Here is a 14406-nt window from a genome sequence, read left to right on the forward strand (position 1 = left end):
CACAGGTACAGTCAGGGATGTAGAATAAAGTATGTAAATATGCACAGGTACAGTTCTGGATGTTGTTTATAAGTCACAGGTACAGTCATGGATGTAGAATAAAATGTGTGTACTGGACAGGTACAGTCGTGGATGTTGTTTATAAGGCACAGGTACAGTCAGGGATGTAGAATAAAGTGTGTGTACTGACCAGGTACAGTCGTGGATGTTGTTTATAAGGCACAGGTACAGTCATGGATGGAGAGTAAGATGTGTATACTGCGCAGGTACAGTCTTGGATGTTGTTTATAAGGCACAGGTACAGTCTTGGATGTGGAATAAAGTGTGTGTACTGGACAGGTACAGTCATGGATGTTGTTTATAATGCACAGGTACAGTCATGGATGTAGAATAAAGTGTGTGTACTGGACAGGTATAGTCATGGATGTTGTTTATTAGCACAGGTACAGTCATGGATGTAGAATAAAGTGTGTGTACTTGACAGGTACAGTCGTGGATGTTGTTTATAAGACACAGGTACAGTCATGGATGTAGAATAAAGTGTGTGTACTTGACAGGTACAGTCGTGGATGTTGTTTATAAGGCACAGGTACAGTCATGGATGTAGAGTAAGATGTGTATACTGCACAAGTACAGTCTTGGATGTTGTTTATAAGGCACAGGTACAGTCATGGATGTAGAATAAAGTGTGTGTACTGGACAGGTACAGTCATGCATGTTGTTTATAAGGCACAGGTACAGTCATGGATGTTGTTTATAAGCACTGGTACAGTCATGGATGTAGAATAAAGTGTGTGTACTGGACAGGTACAGTCGTGGATGTTGTCAATCAGGCACCGGTACAGTCATGGTGTAAAATTTCTAGAGTTGTCTGGACAGTACAGCAGAATCTTAGAGAGGTGGATCTAATAAAAATATTTACTTATACAAATATTTTCTTCGGATGTTATCGATAATTATAGCATTAATTTCCTTTAATATGAGCAATTATTTAATACCATACCCTACATATTCCAGGTATCACACCACGGTTATCGACCAGTCAAGATGTTAATTGTTCCATGCATATAAAAATAATTTTTATTTCTTTTGAGAATTTTTTTTTTTTTTGGGGGGGGGGGGGTCTTCCAGCCTATTTTTACAACTTTGATACCTGTGCCTAGCAAATTTTATGTACTTTGTAAATAAATATATATATATATTTTTTTTTTGTCAGGAACTATTCTTTTTCAGGGCATATAGGAGCTACTTCCTGGGGTGCACTTGAGATGTTTATATATAACACATTGAAAACGGGTGGATCAGCCCATTCCACCCGTAAATATCGTAAGACATATATTTATGGGAAAAAACCTGTGCTTTTCATTGACACCTCTTGCGTGTTCAATGAAATGGGTGAAATTAATAATATTGTGACGTACTTATACTTTCTAACATAAAATTGAGGATTACAAATTAATTCCAATATTTATTTTAATTTCCTTTTTTATTTTACTTTGTTTATTGTTTACTCGTATATTTTCTATAATTATACTAGCATGTTTCATTTTAAATTCATCATTGTTATTGAGCACGTAGGGTATTGAAATCATGCCCCCCCCCCCCAAAAAAAAAAAAAAAAAATTAAAGACCTGGCTCATATTGTACTCTGAACATAAATTTTAAATTAGTACAGTTACTGAGTTCCACAAATACTAAAGAACTATGTAACCTAGGTAAATTTCTGTATTTTTCTTATTAATTAAGAAATGATGTTTTAAATAGTGTACAATAAGAAGTGATAATACATTAAATGCCATTGTTTATGTAATTGCCACATGTAATGTATATTGTATAGCATATACTACACTTATCCTGTGCAAAGCTTATGTATAAATATTTATGTACATATTTTGTATACCTATGAGATGTAATGTCTCTGGTTCAAATAAAACAAACAAACAATTAAGCTTTAAATTTAAATCTGTAAAAGTTTTGGATCCTTCCCTAATCACTGCTGACATCGTTTGTCTCGGTATCACTGTCATGGGTAATATAAAGATTAGCGTTAATTGCGCTTTGATTGAATTCAGTCTAAATCTAAATCGGAGAAAATCCACAGAATTTTTTGTTGTGGATGTTATCAATCAAGCGCGGGTTAAGTTAATCAAGCGCGGGTTGAGTCAGTGTAGTGTTTATGTACGGCACAGGTACAGTCGCAGAAGTTGTATATCAGGCACAGGTATACAGTCGTAGATATACAAAATGTACGCTGTAGTAAATGTTACTTTTTAGAGATAATAGCGATCTATGCAATGGATTTAGGCATAGTCAAGCTTACACATATATTTTCCGCGATATATTCAATAAGCTAGTTATCGTTACCGTTTTGGCGATTACAGCCTTCCATAAAGTAGATTAATTATTAACACATTTCGTATGTTTCATTAAAAAAAACAATCCATACTTAATTAACAACATACAGTTTAATACGTTGAACAATCCGGAAAATCTTGCTCTGACATTCCGTTTTTGATATTAGTGAGCAGGTACAGTCATGGATGTCCGGTACCAGCACTGCCGAGTACGGTTGCGGATGATAGCTGACAGCCACTGTTGGGTCATCATGTTATTGTAAATTTTAGTTGTTTGATTGCTATCAATGTCATTTTCTCGTAATACCCAACATAACTTGAAATTAAAATGGCTGATTATTATTGGCATAAACAATTTCAACTTCTCTATGCACTACATTTATTTTATGGTTTCACTGGGATCAGTGTTTCAATGGTAACGTCTCTACTGTACATCACTAAATCAGATGTTCTTGGTTTCTTCTTAAAAGTAAAAAATAATCCATATACTTTAGCTTCAAATTTTTTTCACTCTTTGTTCACGCAATCGGTGATTTTTTCATCATGATAAATTTCAGCTCAAACACTGTCATACAATAAAAGTAAATCTTACCAACTCCACAGTTTCTCCTCTGGAATTATATCTATCTCCTTAAGCCGTTCTCCTTTATTTCCGTCGCTCGCGTGGCGCAGTGGTAGAGTATCTGCTTTAGAGTCACGGAGTAAGGAGTTGATCCTTACGTCGCGGGTTCAAATCCCACTTTGGGACGTGGAGACCGGTCCTTCGGATGAGACCATATAAACCGAGGTCCCCTGTCGCAGTAGGTGCTAGCACGAAAAAGATCCCTCACTGCTCAATGATCCTTAGTGCCGAGCATACCTAGGTCAAAATTTGCAGCTCTTCACCGGCAAGTGGTGGCGTCTCCCTATGAGTAAAAAATTCTCCAGAGGGACGTTAAACAACAAACAAACAAAAACCTATAATTTCCACTTTACTCATATTTCCTGAGTAATGCATAGTGTAATACTAAGAATTATTTTAGTCACGTCCGCTGTGATCCCTAGTATTGATCAGGTACACGTAAAATCAAAATGTTATAAAATCAATTGTAATGAAGCGCTTCCATCCAAAAACGACCCAAATGTAGGCTCTGTTTGCAAACATGGTCATTAAAATGACCATAGAATTTTCGAAATGCTCACTTTAAGGAGGTTCGATCCTGAGCCTTTGAGCAGATTTTGGTCTAGACCTTTATTTCTAAAATTCTGCATCATTTCTAAGTTCTCACATTAAATCTGGATTCTACAATGTAAATTAAACTATATCCAATGAAAAAATCGCGATTAAATTCCATTTAAATAGGATTAAGCTAGGAACTATATTTTGTGGCGGAAGGTTTTTTAGAAGAAAATGATCAATTTTTCCCTTTTGAAGTATATACAGTACTGTTAAGTTTAAATTCCTATTTTTCCATGCCGGTTGCACACAGAGCTGTTTTTTGCAAAGAAATGTTTTATTCTGGTTCTGAAATATCTATTAAGTTATTTCTCATGAATTCTTTCATTATATTGTGACAAATATAGTAAATATATTCTGAAAGTCCAGGAAAAAATTGAGCCAATTTTAACACAAAATTAACACTTTTTTAGTAATATCTAAAAATTTACATCATAGACCCCCACTTTTGTTTTTCTTTTCTGAATATATAAGATAACTTTGATCAATCTGCTTAAATTCAGCAAAAGTTTAAGACTTTAAAATAATTTTTTTGCTTGTTAAATTTTTAATGCCAGAAAAATCACATTCAAGCTATGTGTGTAGAAACTAAATATATACTTGACAAAAAAAGTTTAAGACTTTAAATATCAGGATCCAACCTCGTTAAACGAGGTTGTTGAAATCCTTGTAACATCAATTTATTTGACAGTAGCCTGTCTCAGTTTATGAATTGATCGTACTTTTAAAAAATGCAATCAAGTATTAATCAAAATTTATGTTGTAAATAGAATTTTTTTAAATTTCTCAAACCTTCATCTACTTCTATGTCATACAAAAAGCCCGACAAAAAAATCTTAGGAATATGGTTAGTGGCTATTCACCTACTGTTCAAGTTTATCGGTTGGACCTATCATTGGTAAAAATTTCTCCAGTGCGAATACTGCTGGTCACAATATTCTATTTCACTTTGCTTATGCAAATTTGAGAGAACTGAAGAATAACCACAAATGGTATTACACACATGCCACCCTAGGTAGCTGGGGACACCCTAGGCACGTTGGGGACTCCCTATGAACAGGAGATTTTATTGAATTAGAAGTTCCCCATAGATATATAGATCAACCCCCGTTTCTCTATATGCCAACAAGTCTGACCTTCTTGGTTTTCGGGATATATTTTCTACTCGCTTGCAGATAGAGTTGATCACTCTATCACGATGAGATAAAGATCAATTTTGCATTTTGTTCAAATTCAAGAAAACTACGTATTATGGTCTTTGAACTTACAGTATTAATTTTAATGGGAGGCAACACTATGCCTGCTGGTAGGGGACTGGTATTGTTTATGCCATATTCTCAGAATGCTTGTTCTTTAGCTTTGTTAATTGATTTCAAGAGAGTGGCGAAACGTTGCAACACCAGATTTGCAGTAAGAGAAATTTCGTTCGCATACAATATGTCTTAGTCTGTTATGACAAAACCTGAGAATTGCACGAAATGTATAAAATCCAGAATGATGTTAAATCAACGTTGGTAGGTGGTTGTTTTAAATATTAAGAGAAAGATTGCTTTATATATATATTTTATTCTTTGCATATTATTAGTCACATAATATAAATCTAATATTTACTGAGGTAGTTGAATAGCGTTTGTTCTGTTGTTATTAAGCGAGAGATTCCGATAAATGTGGACGGTTTGTGTAGTATTCAGCTCCTCGTATGCATGATTCTCAACATGGCCGTCAGGTATTGATCTTTGTTGGAAACCCTCTCTGTCACTGATCTCGTATGACGGCTCGCCATTTCCCTTTTCATTTCTCTTATTTCTGAATTGAATAATGCTATGATTTTAGTTATAAACCATAACACTGCATAATGTGTTTTCAAATTTCCTAGGATATGAACAAAAGTGATAATTAAGTATTCCATACTATTGTTTAGAATTTCATACAACCCTGAATCAAAATAATACATTAGACAATTGACAGATGAAGTTATGGAAAACCTTCACGGTTGGAGTTAAACATACCTGATGAGATAAAGGACTATAAAAAAGAATCCAACATTCAACAGTAAGGAAATAACCAATCCTGTCGTAAGACCGTTAATGTTGCCTCTTTCTTCCTTGCTTGATCCTGTAAAACCTATTGTAACGCAAACATTTAAGAATATATAGAAATAATTCAACATTTACTCGCATCAGCATACAAAGGTACATGTATATGAATTACGCATCTCTTTTTCTGCAATTTCAAAACATTCAAACATTACTAAAAGCATCCTAACGCGTGAAACCTGCAATACTTTCACATTAGTGTCTGAAGTTTTATATACGCTTATGCTAAATAATACGACAGTAAGCATACAGAAAGTAAGTACAACATTTCAGGTATTTTAATTGCCATAATGATTTATTTTGGCAGTAGTGTGCATTTTAACATTTTATTGATATATGACACTTTAATGTGACCACTACTATTCCTAAGATATGGAATGGAAATACGAAGATTAAACCAAAAACACACTTCTGGGGCTTGATTGGGAGATTTGGTTGGTTCTAAGAAATCAGAGTGGGTTCATAGACTGACTTGTAGCTTGATAGGAAGGTGGGTTGGTAAACATACTGTAAGCTACTCAAGGAATGGCTAGTATTTCTGAATCCTCTGCATGCATACAGGTCATTGCTTCATCATCTAAATAAATCATATATTTACCAGGATGCACCAATTTAATTTGCTCTCATGTAAAATAGACCAGTCTCCTTTCTCTATAGATACTTGGTTGAATAGTACTCAAGATGAATGATCATTTATTGTACGTATAGCATCTCATTAGCATAATGATATAGGCAGTACAGAAATGATAAGGTTTCTGTATATAACAACATAAGAAAACATGGCTAATTCTTCAGAAACACAAGTTTAGGTCGTCCAATGTGGTAGGAGATTTCTAACTAGGCTAATTACATGTTTTTTACATTATAAGTATCTCACCGCCTTTTTTTTCTTTTAAATGTTGCCGCCGTACAACGCTGAAATATGTCGTAGCGTAGTACGCGCTTGCCTGTTTAACCTCCCATCCCCTGTCACATGACTCAAACAATCCAATCAAAATATGCCGTACGAACCATCAACCAACCAACAGCTTGGTACGGGAAGCTGAGTTCCCACACAAGTTCCCACACAGAATAACTTTTTCCACAGAAACTACCGTGCAATATCGTAATATTACAATGTAAAATGAACAACTGGAAATAGAATACATAAAATGAATTTGACTAGATGAATCAATTAACACCTTCAATGTTTACAAAACATCCCTAGCCTGTACAATACATGTATGTACTAAACAATGCAGAGTATAAATATCGTAACTACCAACGATAGCGTTAACAAATGTGGTCCTGATTAAGCTGACTGATTATAAAGATAATGCTAACAATAAAGAACTACTTATAGCCTCAAAATACACGACAACTCACACTAAAATGTTGAATATGATCCAATATTGTAATCTTGAACCATAGAATGCCATAGTAAATATGACACTAAACCGGAAGTGACGATCCGAGTAAAGTATGATGGCTACCAAACACATAAAATGTTAAATCCACCGTCTTATCCGTAATATTATAATAATTCTTACGATCTAGCATGAAGCAACAACAGGTAAATATGATGATAAGAACTATTACTACAATCGTATCAAAATAAGCTGACATATTATTTTCAATAAAATCGTAAACGAACAATTTTTCTGGCAGGCATGATGAACATAGATTTTACAAGTATGAAAACTAGACGACCGCGTAATATTAGGTATAAAATAAAGATATATATTACAATATTTGGATGACCTGAATTATTCACAGATTTTCTACAAAGACACTCCACACACCCACATACTGACATACGGGCCACATACAAATTTGCATGCAGTATTGATACTGCAACGTGTTGAACAACAGGATAATGACATTTGGACCGCAAAAACAAAACAAAGTACTAGTATATGACTTTATATATAATCTGCTTGTTAATGATATGCATATCTTGCTTATGCTTACTCCCCCTATGCACCTGATCCCACCTCTGGAGTTTCCTGGGGTCCTTGTTTTATGCCCTTTTCAAAGATTTATATTGTTTGTAGAATTTTTGAGATCTATCACTGTTCGTTATTTTCTCCTTCATCGTTATTAACATCGAAAGGAAGTATTTACTGTTTTGCTGTACTTCTCGTACCAATGTCGTTTCTTTCATCACAGCGTTTCCCACGAAATTCATCATGGCAACCCCAGAGACAATGTCCATTAATGTTGTAGCAGGTATCGTTGTTGATACAGTTTCCACTACACTTCCCTTCACAGTTTTTTCCATATGTGCCAGGTGGACACACTGAGGTTACAATAGAATAAAAGTAGCAATCTCCAGTAAAAGTAGCAATTTTCCAGAGAAAAAAACAATTATATAAACGTTATTATTGATTGGCACAAGAATAAAGTAAGTATGTTTTCTATAATAGTTTTTCTATAGTATACTATAAACATCGGAAAATTATTTGTGCCCTTGTCCCCCTCCTCTCCCCGGGGTTTCTACCAGTATGAGTTGTCAGAACAAATACATTTCTGTTGTGTGAACAAATAATGAAAAAATAGCAATGGGGAAAAGTTAATCAGCATTTTAGAGAGTCTATTTGAATTGTATACTTAAATACTTCGTCGATGCATATATTAATAACCCTATAATTTGATATTAATACGGGTATTAACATATTTTATGTAAAGATAGAGAGAAACAATACCGATAGATTATGTCTCCACTTGAGAGGAATAGTCGTAAAAGCTCTCTCTCTCTCTCTCTCTCTCTCTCATACTTAAAAATGAATGTGCAAAACGATTTAAAAAGGAATGTCTATATAATGAAATAAAACAGTTTATAACTTTGAAGAAATCGACCGAGAAAGTGACCCGAGATTCTAAAGGGAAGGTTTTTTTAACTCTAGTTTTGATAAGGTCAAATTCTTTTGAGTTTATATCTAAAATAATATGAGGTTATAATTTTTTCTTCTTCTTTCTGTGCCAGAATATTTACAAGTTACCCTTACCCCAAATAAAAAAAAGAAAATAATTCTATCAATAAATAAAATGCCTCATGACAGGTACTTATGTCGTATTTAATCAAGTCTGCCATAATAATCGTAATATACCTTCGGAACAATGAATTCCCATCCATCCTTCTTTGCATTTGCAGAGTCCATTTACATTATCGCATATATTATAGCAATTTAAGGAACACAGTTGCAAACAATTTTCACCAAAGTATCCTGAGTCACAAGCTAGAAATTCCAACAAAAATAAATCAAAGTAGAAGCATTAATTAGAATATATCATGAAATAAAATATTATATATATATATATATATATATATATATATATATATATATATATATATATATATATATATATATATATATATATACATAATCCAAATTTAAATGAAAAACTCAAACTTTAATCTATAGCGCTTTCGCCCCATGCGGGCTCATCAGTAGATTTGAAACAATAAACAAGTTACATTATTTACATTGTTTATAATTTCAAATCTACTGATAAGCCCGCATGGGGCGAAAGCGCTATAGATTAAAGTTTGAGTTTTTCATTTAAATTTGGATTTTATTTTATCCCTATACCGAGGAAAAATATTTTATTGAATATATATATATATATATATATATATAGAGAGAGAGAGAGAGAGAGAGAGAGAGAGAGAGAGAGAGAGAGAGAATGAATGAATGAAAGAATGAATGAATGAATGAATAAATGCGTCATGTTTAAAAGGTGCTGAAAAAGGAGTGAAGACTAACGGGCGTCACATTTCTCGCCTTGAAATCCCGGTTGACATCCCATCATACAATGACCGTCGACATAGTAACAAGTTTCATTGTTCCAACAATATCCACTGCATTCCTCTTCACACATAATACCAAACGTACCATCACTACATTCTTCATAAAATGAAAATAGTCTGTGTAGAAAGCATAAATTCTATTAACGCTGCTCTTTCTAAAAATGAAATACCCGAATAAAATGTTTTAGTAAAAGTTGAGTATATGTTGATGATTTTTCAATTATAAGTTATATAACAACACTCAAATATTGACAAAATCTTATTAGATAACACAAAGGAATGGGGGAAATATATTTATGTAAAATACATGTAAATGTGTTCTTGTATAATCTGTAAATTTTATGTAATAATTACTTTTGTTGCATTTATCATTCCTCCATCCAGGCATGCAACCATTATCGCAGGCGCCAGTTACATAATTACAAGATTTGTTCATGCAGTGTTTGCTGCATTCATCTGAACAGTTTTGTCCAAATGTACCAAGTTCGCAAGCTTCATAAAAAATAAAAGAAAGGATAAAATGTACATTGTATGAAATTTAACACTAAAGATCTAAGATGTTTTTTCTCTCTCTCTCTAATATATGAAACACTGTTATTTAATATGTTAGACAAATATGTTATGTGTTCGAAATAAAGCCCTTTTACATGGAAGGAAAGAACCGTGGTATAAATGAAATAAACATGCTTCTATCACAAACTGTGAAAAACCCTGATATCAATGTTTATCTCTATTCTGACACTAAAAGCAAAATCCATTCTTAATATCAATTTATGACTAGTTCGTAGACTGTTACATATATGCTTTTAATAATGGAGAAAGTTAAGCAATTATTTATCTGTCTTTGAGAACAATGCAATGTTTACAACATGATAGAATTTTACTTTCTGTGCTTACTTTCATAACACAAAGATCCCTTATAACCCACTCTACATCCATCTATACATTCTCCATTAACCTTATTACAGGTTTTATTTTCAAGGCAATTTCCACTGCACAGTTTTACACAATTTGCGCCATATATACCAAAATCACATTCTGTAAAATAAAAATGTATACATATATGAAAAATTATGTTTTAAAAATAGATACGGTTAACCCATGTATATAACAGAAAACTGTTTATCTGCCATTTGTATTTTTTCTCCCTCCCTCTTTATTTGAAGAAAAGTTAATAAATCGTTCAATCTGAGGATTTTTTGAAAAAATAGTATAATTGCGAAAATTATACAGCTTTAAATAACTATTCTATATAAACTCTTCTTATGTAAATTTAATTTTTGTAATCGTAGTGATCTGCCAGTCTCAAAGTACAACATAACACAAAGATATCTTTTTAATGCAATTATTTTATAGTAAAATGACAAAGTTGTCATAACAAATCTGCTATAACATCTTGGTTGACAGAACTGTTTTGATAAAGTAAAATGACAAAAAAAAAACAAAGTTATCATTACAAGAATTTTTTGTTCTTGTAACATTTTACCCAGTATACCTTCGGTATACTATATGGATATCTAAAATGAGAAATATCTTAGGAGCGTGAAATGGGTGGAAAAAAAATTCTAGAAAAATTCCAGGGTTATGTTTTTCAATAAAATTGAAGTGACACTGTTTTGAATTATAAACACATAATATATCAAAAAATACATCAGAGCTTTTATTTGAAGAAATGCTTTATAAGAGATACTGTAGAAGCTAAAAGGTATGATTTCTAAAAGATAAAGAAAATCAAAAACATCTTAGTTTCAGGGAAGCTTTCGTTTTAATCACTTCTTACCTTACATAATTATGTGATACTGTTATTGCTTATAAGAACTACTAAAACTTTACGATAAACTGATGACTTCCACTTTCATATCGTCAACTCACTTTATTTATGTTGAAATGTACAAATATCTGCTTCTTATGAGGTTTATGTCTCCCAGTTGATTCGATACACAAGAACATTTTCTACTTGCGAACAAATTCTAAAATGGGACAAGCTACTGACAATAAGTTGATGATACAATAATTTCGTTATGAGTCAACATTTCGCAAAATTATAGTCGATACAGTGACCTTGTTTCCAAAAACCACAGAATGCAAATTTTTAGCGACGAATTAATTTTATATCTTACTTTCCAATAATACCTTAAAACATTAGAAAAAAATCACCTCGGTTATGAAATGATGTGTATCAACAAAATGTGTTTATCACCTTTTTCACATTTAGTGCCTTTATAACCCGGTGCACATCCGTCCTCGCAGTCCCCGCTTTCTTTGTTGCAATACTCCTGCTTTGCACAGTTTCCACTACAGTTATTTCGACAATTTTCTCCGTATGTTCCATAAATACATGCTGTAAAACAAAATATTTCTCTCATATTTTCCCAAATATTCTCCAACATTAATGCACAAATTTAAAAACAAAAACCAAAACATAAATCAGGTACATGAAATATATGTGATATTTAATCTGCTTTTGAAATTGAACTTTTTCAGTTAATTAGTTGAAGAGTATGAGTTTATCAAGAAAAAGTATTTTTACTCAAAACAACAAACTTTTACTGATTTGGTTATTTATGTAAAAAGGATATGATGTCAAATTGATATTGTCAATTGAAGTAAATAAATAACATTGAACTTACATGTACCCCCTACCTTTAAAGTAGATATTAAAAATTTACTTATTTATATTTATTTATATTATATTATTTATATTATTTATATTTACTTATATTAAAAATTGTATACCTCAGTAACAGAGAATTTCCAATAATGCATAGAGAATCAATATTGATATCCGCTCAAAATTCAAAATGCTAGCCGTCATCATTGTTTGTATTACATTGTCATGTATATCTTACTTTCATTACAGTCATATCCCGTCCATCCTGAACGGCATCCATCACAATGACCACTCATGTGATTACAAGAATTATTTCTGCATCGGTCTGAACATGTTCCCTTGCATTCAGCTCCATAGTATCCAGATGGACAAGCTTAAAGAGACATTCATTTTACAAATTTACTTTTAAACATTTTATCAGAAAATATTCAAACAACTCTCTGCAAATTTATAATTGGAATTTCACATGTTTAAATGTTTCACAATAAAGAGGGTCTAGATTTTGTTTTTCATATAAAAAAAACAGTCTATACATTTTATTTATTGTCTACTTTTAATTTGCCTCAATTTTTCATTTATTGCTTAAAGATAAAAAAAAATCGAATGTTAACTGTCCCGATTTCTTAGGGGACCATCTCAAAAGTTGTCAAATTTAAACAGTTGACCCAATGGGAATTTGTTGGAAAAGCGCCAAATTATCACATTTTTCCCCATATTTTTGGTATTTCTGCAATAGAGATTTCATTTTCAGCCAAGTACATGAAAGTTCTTGTAAAAAGTCATCAAATTGTGAATTTCAAAAATGTTGACCATCTAGGTTGGTGTAGGAATTATTACAACGTTATTTTTTCAATGCCCATTACCTCTCAAATTGCCATATTGCGGTATATGTATATATCGGAGCAGATGAATTATCGGCGCAGATGAATTATTTTGGTAAAAAAAATTAGCAATGTTTAGATTGCTAGTATGTTTCTTTTGATGTTCTGTCAAAAGTTTTTATCCATGGATGTCTTGAATATACAAGCGAGTCATGTGTCATTCCTCAGTGTCATGCATCGGAAAACACTGACGTCTTTAGAGCCATTTCAGCGTTTTTTTCCTAAATATTGTCCTAAAAGCACAATTTCAGACCTATAGGTGTTACAGATAATGTTAATTCTATATTAAAATCACAATATTTGGGAAAGGTGTAATGTTGCAAATATGACTGCATGAAATTAAAAAGTTGCGCAAAATCACGCGCCTCGTTAAGTGCCGTGTTCCAAAAGGTACTGGTACAATATAGTACCCTAACTACTTTGGCCGCGATTAAAGCTTAACACGACTTGTAAAAGGAAAAGATTTATCCTTGTCCGTTATATTTTTCTCCGAAAGCCTCTTATCCTTGAGCCCCTATATAAGCCCCTGAATTCTTCACGATGGAAGTATTTCACTGTAAAGATCTCACATGTGTGGATTTGTCTTACATAGCCATTGTAACTCGGCTGTGATACTATTTCAAATGTATGTAACTATAGTTCTATACCACATCAAGAGAAACAGTAACATCAGTTGCACAGGGCAATTCATTAAAAATAAGCAATTTATACACGTTAACGGAATAAAGTGTAAAAATTTAGACAAGATATACTATAAAAGCAGACCATGAGATCCAGCTGTGCAATCAGGTATAACGAATGAGAAGGCTATCTATACCGTAGTGCTGTCTTATGAGATAGGAGAACTAACATGGTGTATAGCAATTTACGAGTCGTGTTCAGCTTTAAGCACCATACACAGGTCGAAATGTGTTGCACTTAATTTAAGGGGATGCAGGACACATGTCACATGACACAATTGACCACGTAATAATGCCTATTAATAAAGATGCTAAAACGTTATTAAAATTGCCAGTAGTGGTCCTTTTTTTTTCTTTTGCAAATTGTTGCATTTTATCACCTTATATGAAAATATTTCAAAGTTTTAAAATTCATATCAATATTTACAAATTGTGAAGATTGATCAATTCCTCTGTTTCCCCCTATACTGTGCGTCGAACAAGTCAGTGACGACGAATATAATCTGATAGTGCAGCAAGATCAAGTACACATGATTACACGGTCAACTTTATTATATGAAACAGATTATTGCCAGCCTATTTTGAGGTATTTAATGAAAGAAACACAGTCATAATTTTGTTTGGATGTTAGCAGATTTTTTTTGTATATTTATATCTTATATAAAGGCTTTAAGGCTTTCGTCTGACGTCATAGTTGTTTTTCCCGTACTCGGAAAATATACAGCGTTTTCATCACGATTACAAATGAGTTTTTTTGTCGTTCAAGTTGTCTCGAAAA

At 32.7% G+C, this 14406-nt stretch overlaps 1 long non-coding RNA gene across 1 annotated transcript; it reads right to left on the minus strand.

Annotated features, from left to right (window-relative positions):
- Positions 1-9924: 9924 nt before the first annotated feature.
- Positions 9925-11793, minus strand: LOC133174757 (uncharacterized). The gene is made up of 3 exons (XR_009719183.1): positions 11657-11793; positions 10354-10494; positions 9925-9948 (listed from the first exon to the last, which is right to left on the minus strand). It is a non-coding gene; the product is annotated as an uncharacterized LOC133174757 (long non-coding RNA).
- Between the last annotated feature and the right edge of the window lie 2613 nt (positions 11794-14406).

This window comes from Saccostrea echinata, unplaced genomic scaffold, assembly GCF_033153115.1.
Source record: "Saccostrea echinata isolate AGI-Se365-2 ecotype Australia unplaced genomic scaffold, CSIRO_AGI_Sech_v1 ptg000059l, whole genome shotgun sequence".
Taxonomy (NCBI): Eukaryota; Metazoa; Mollusca; class Bivalvia; order Ostreida; family Ostreidae; genus Saccostrea; species Saccostrea echinata.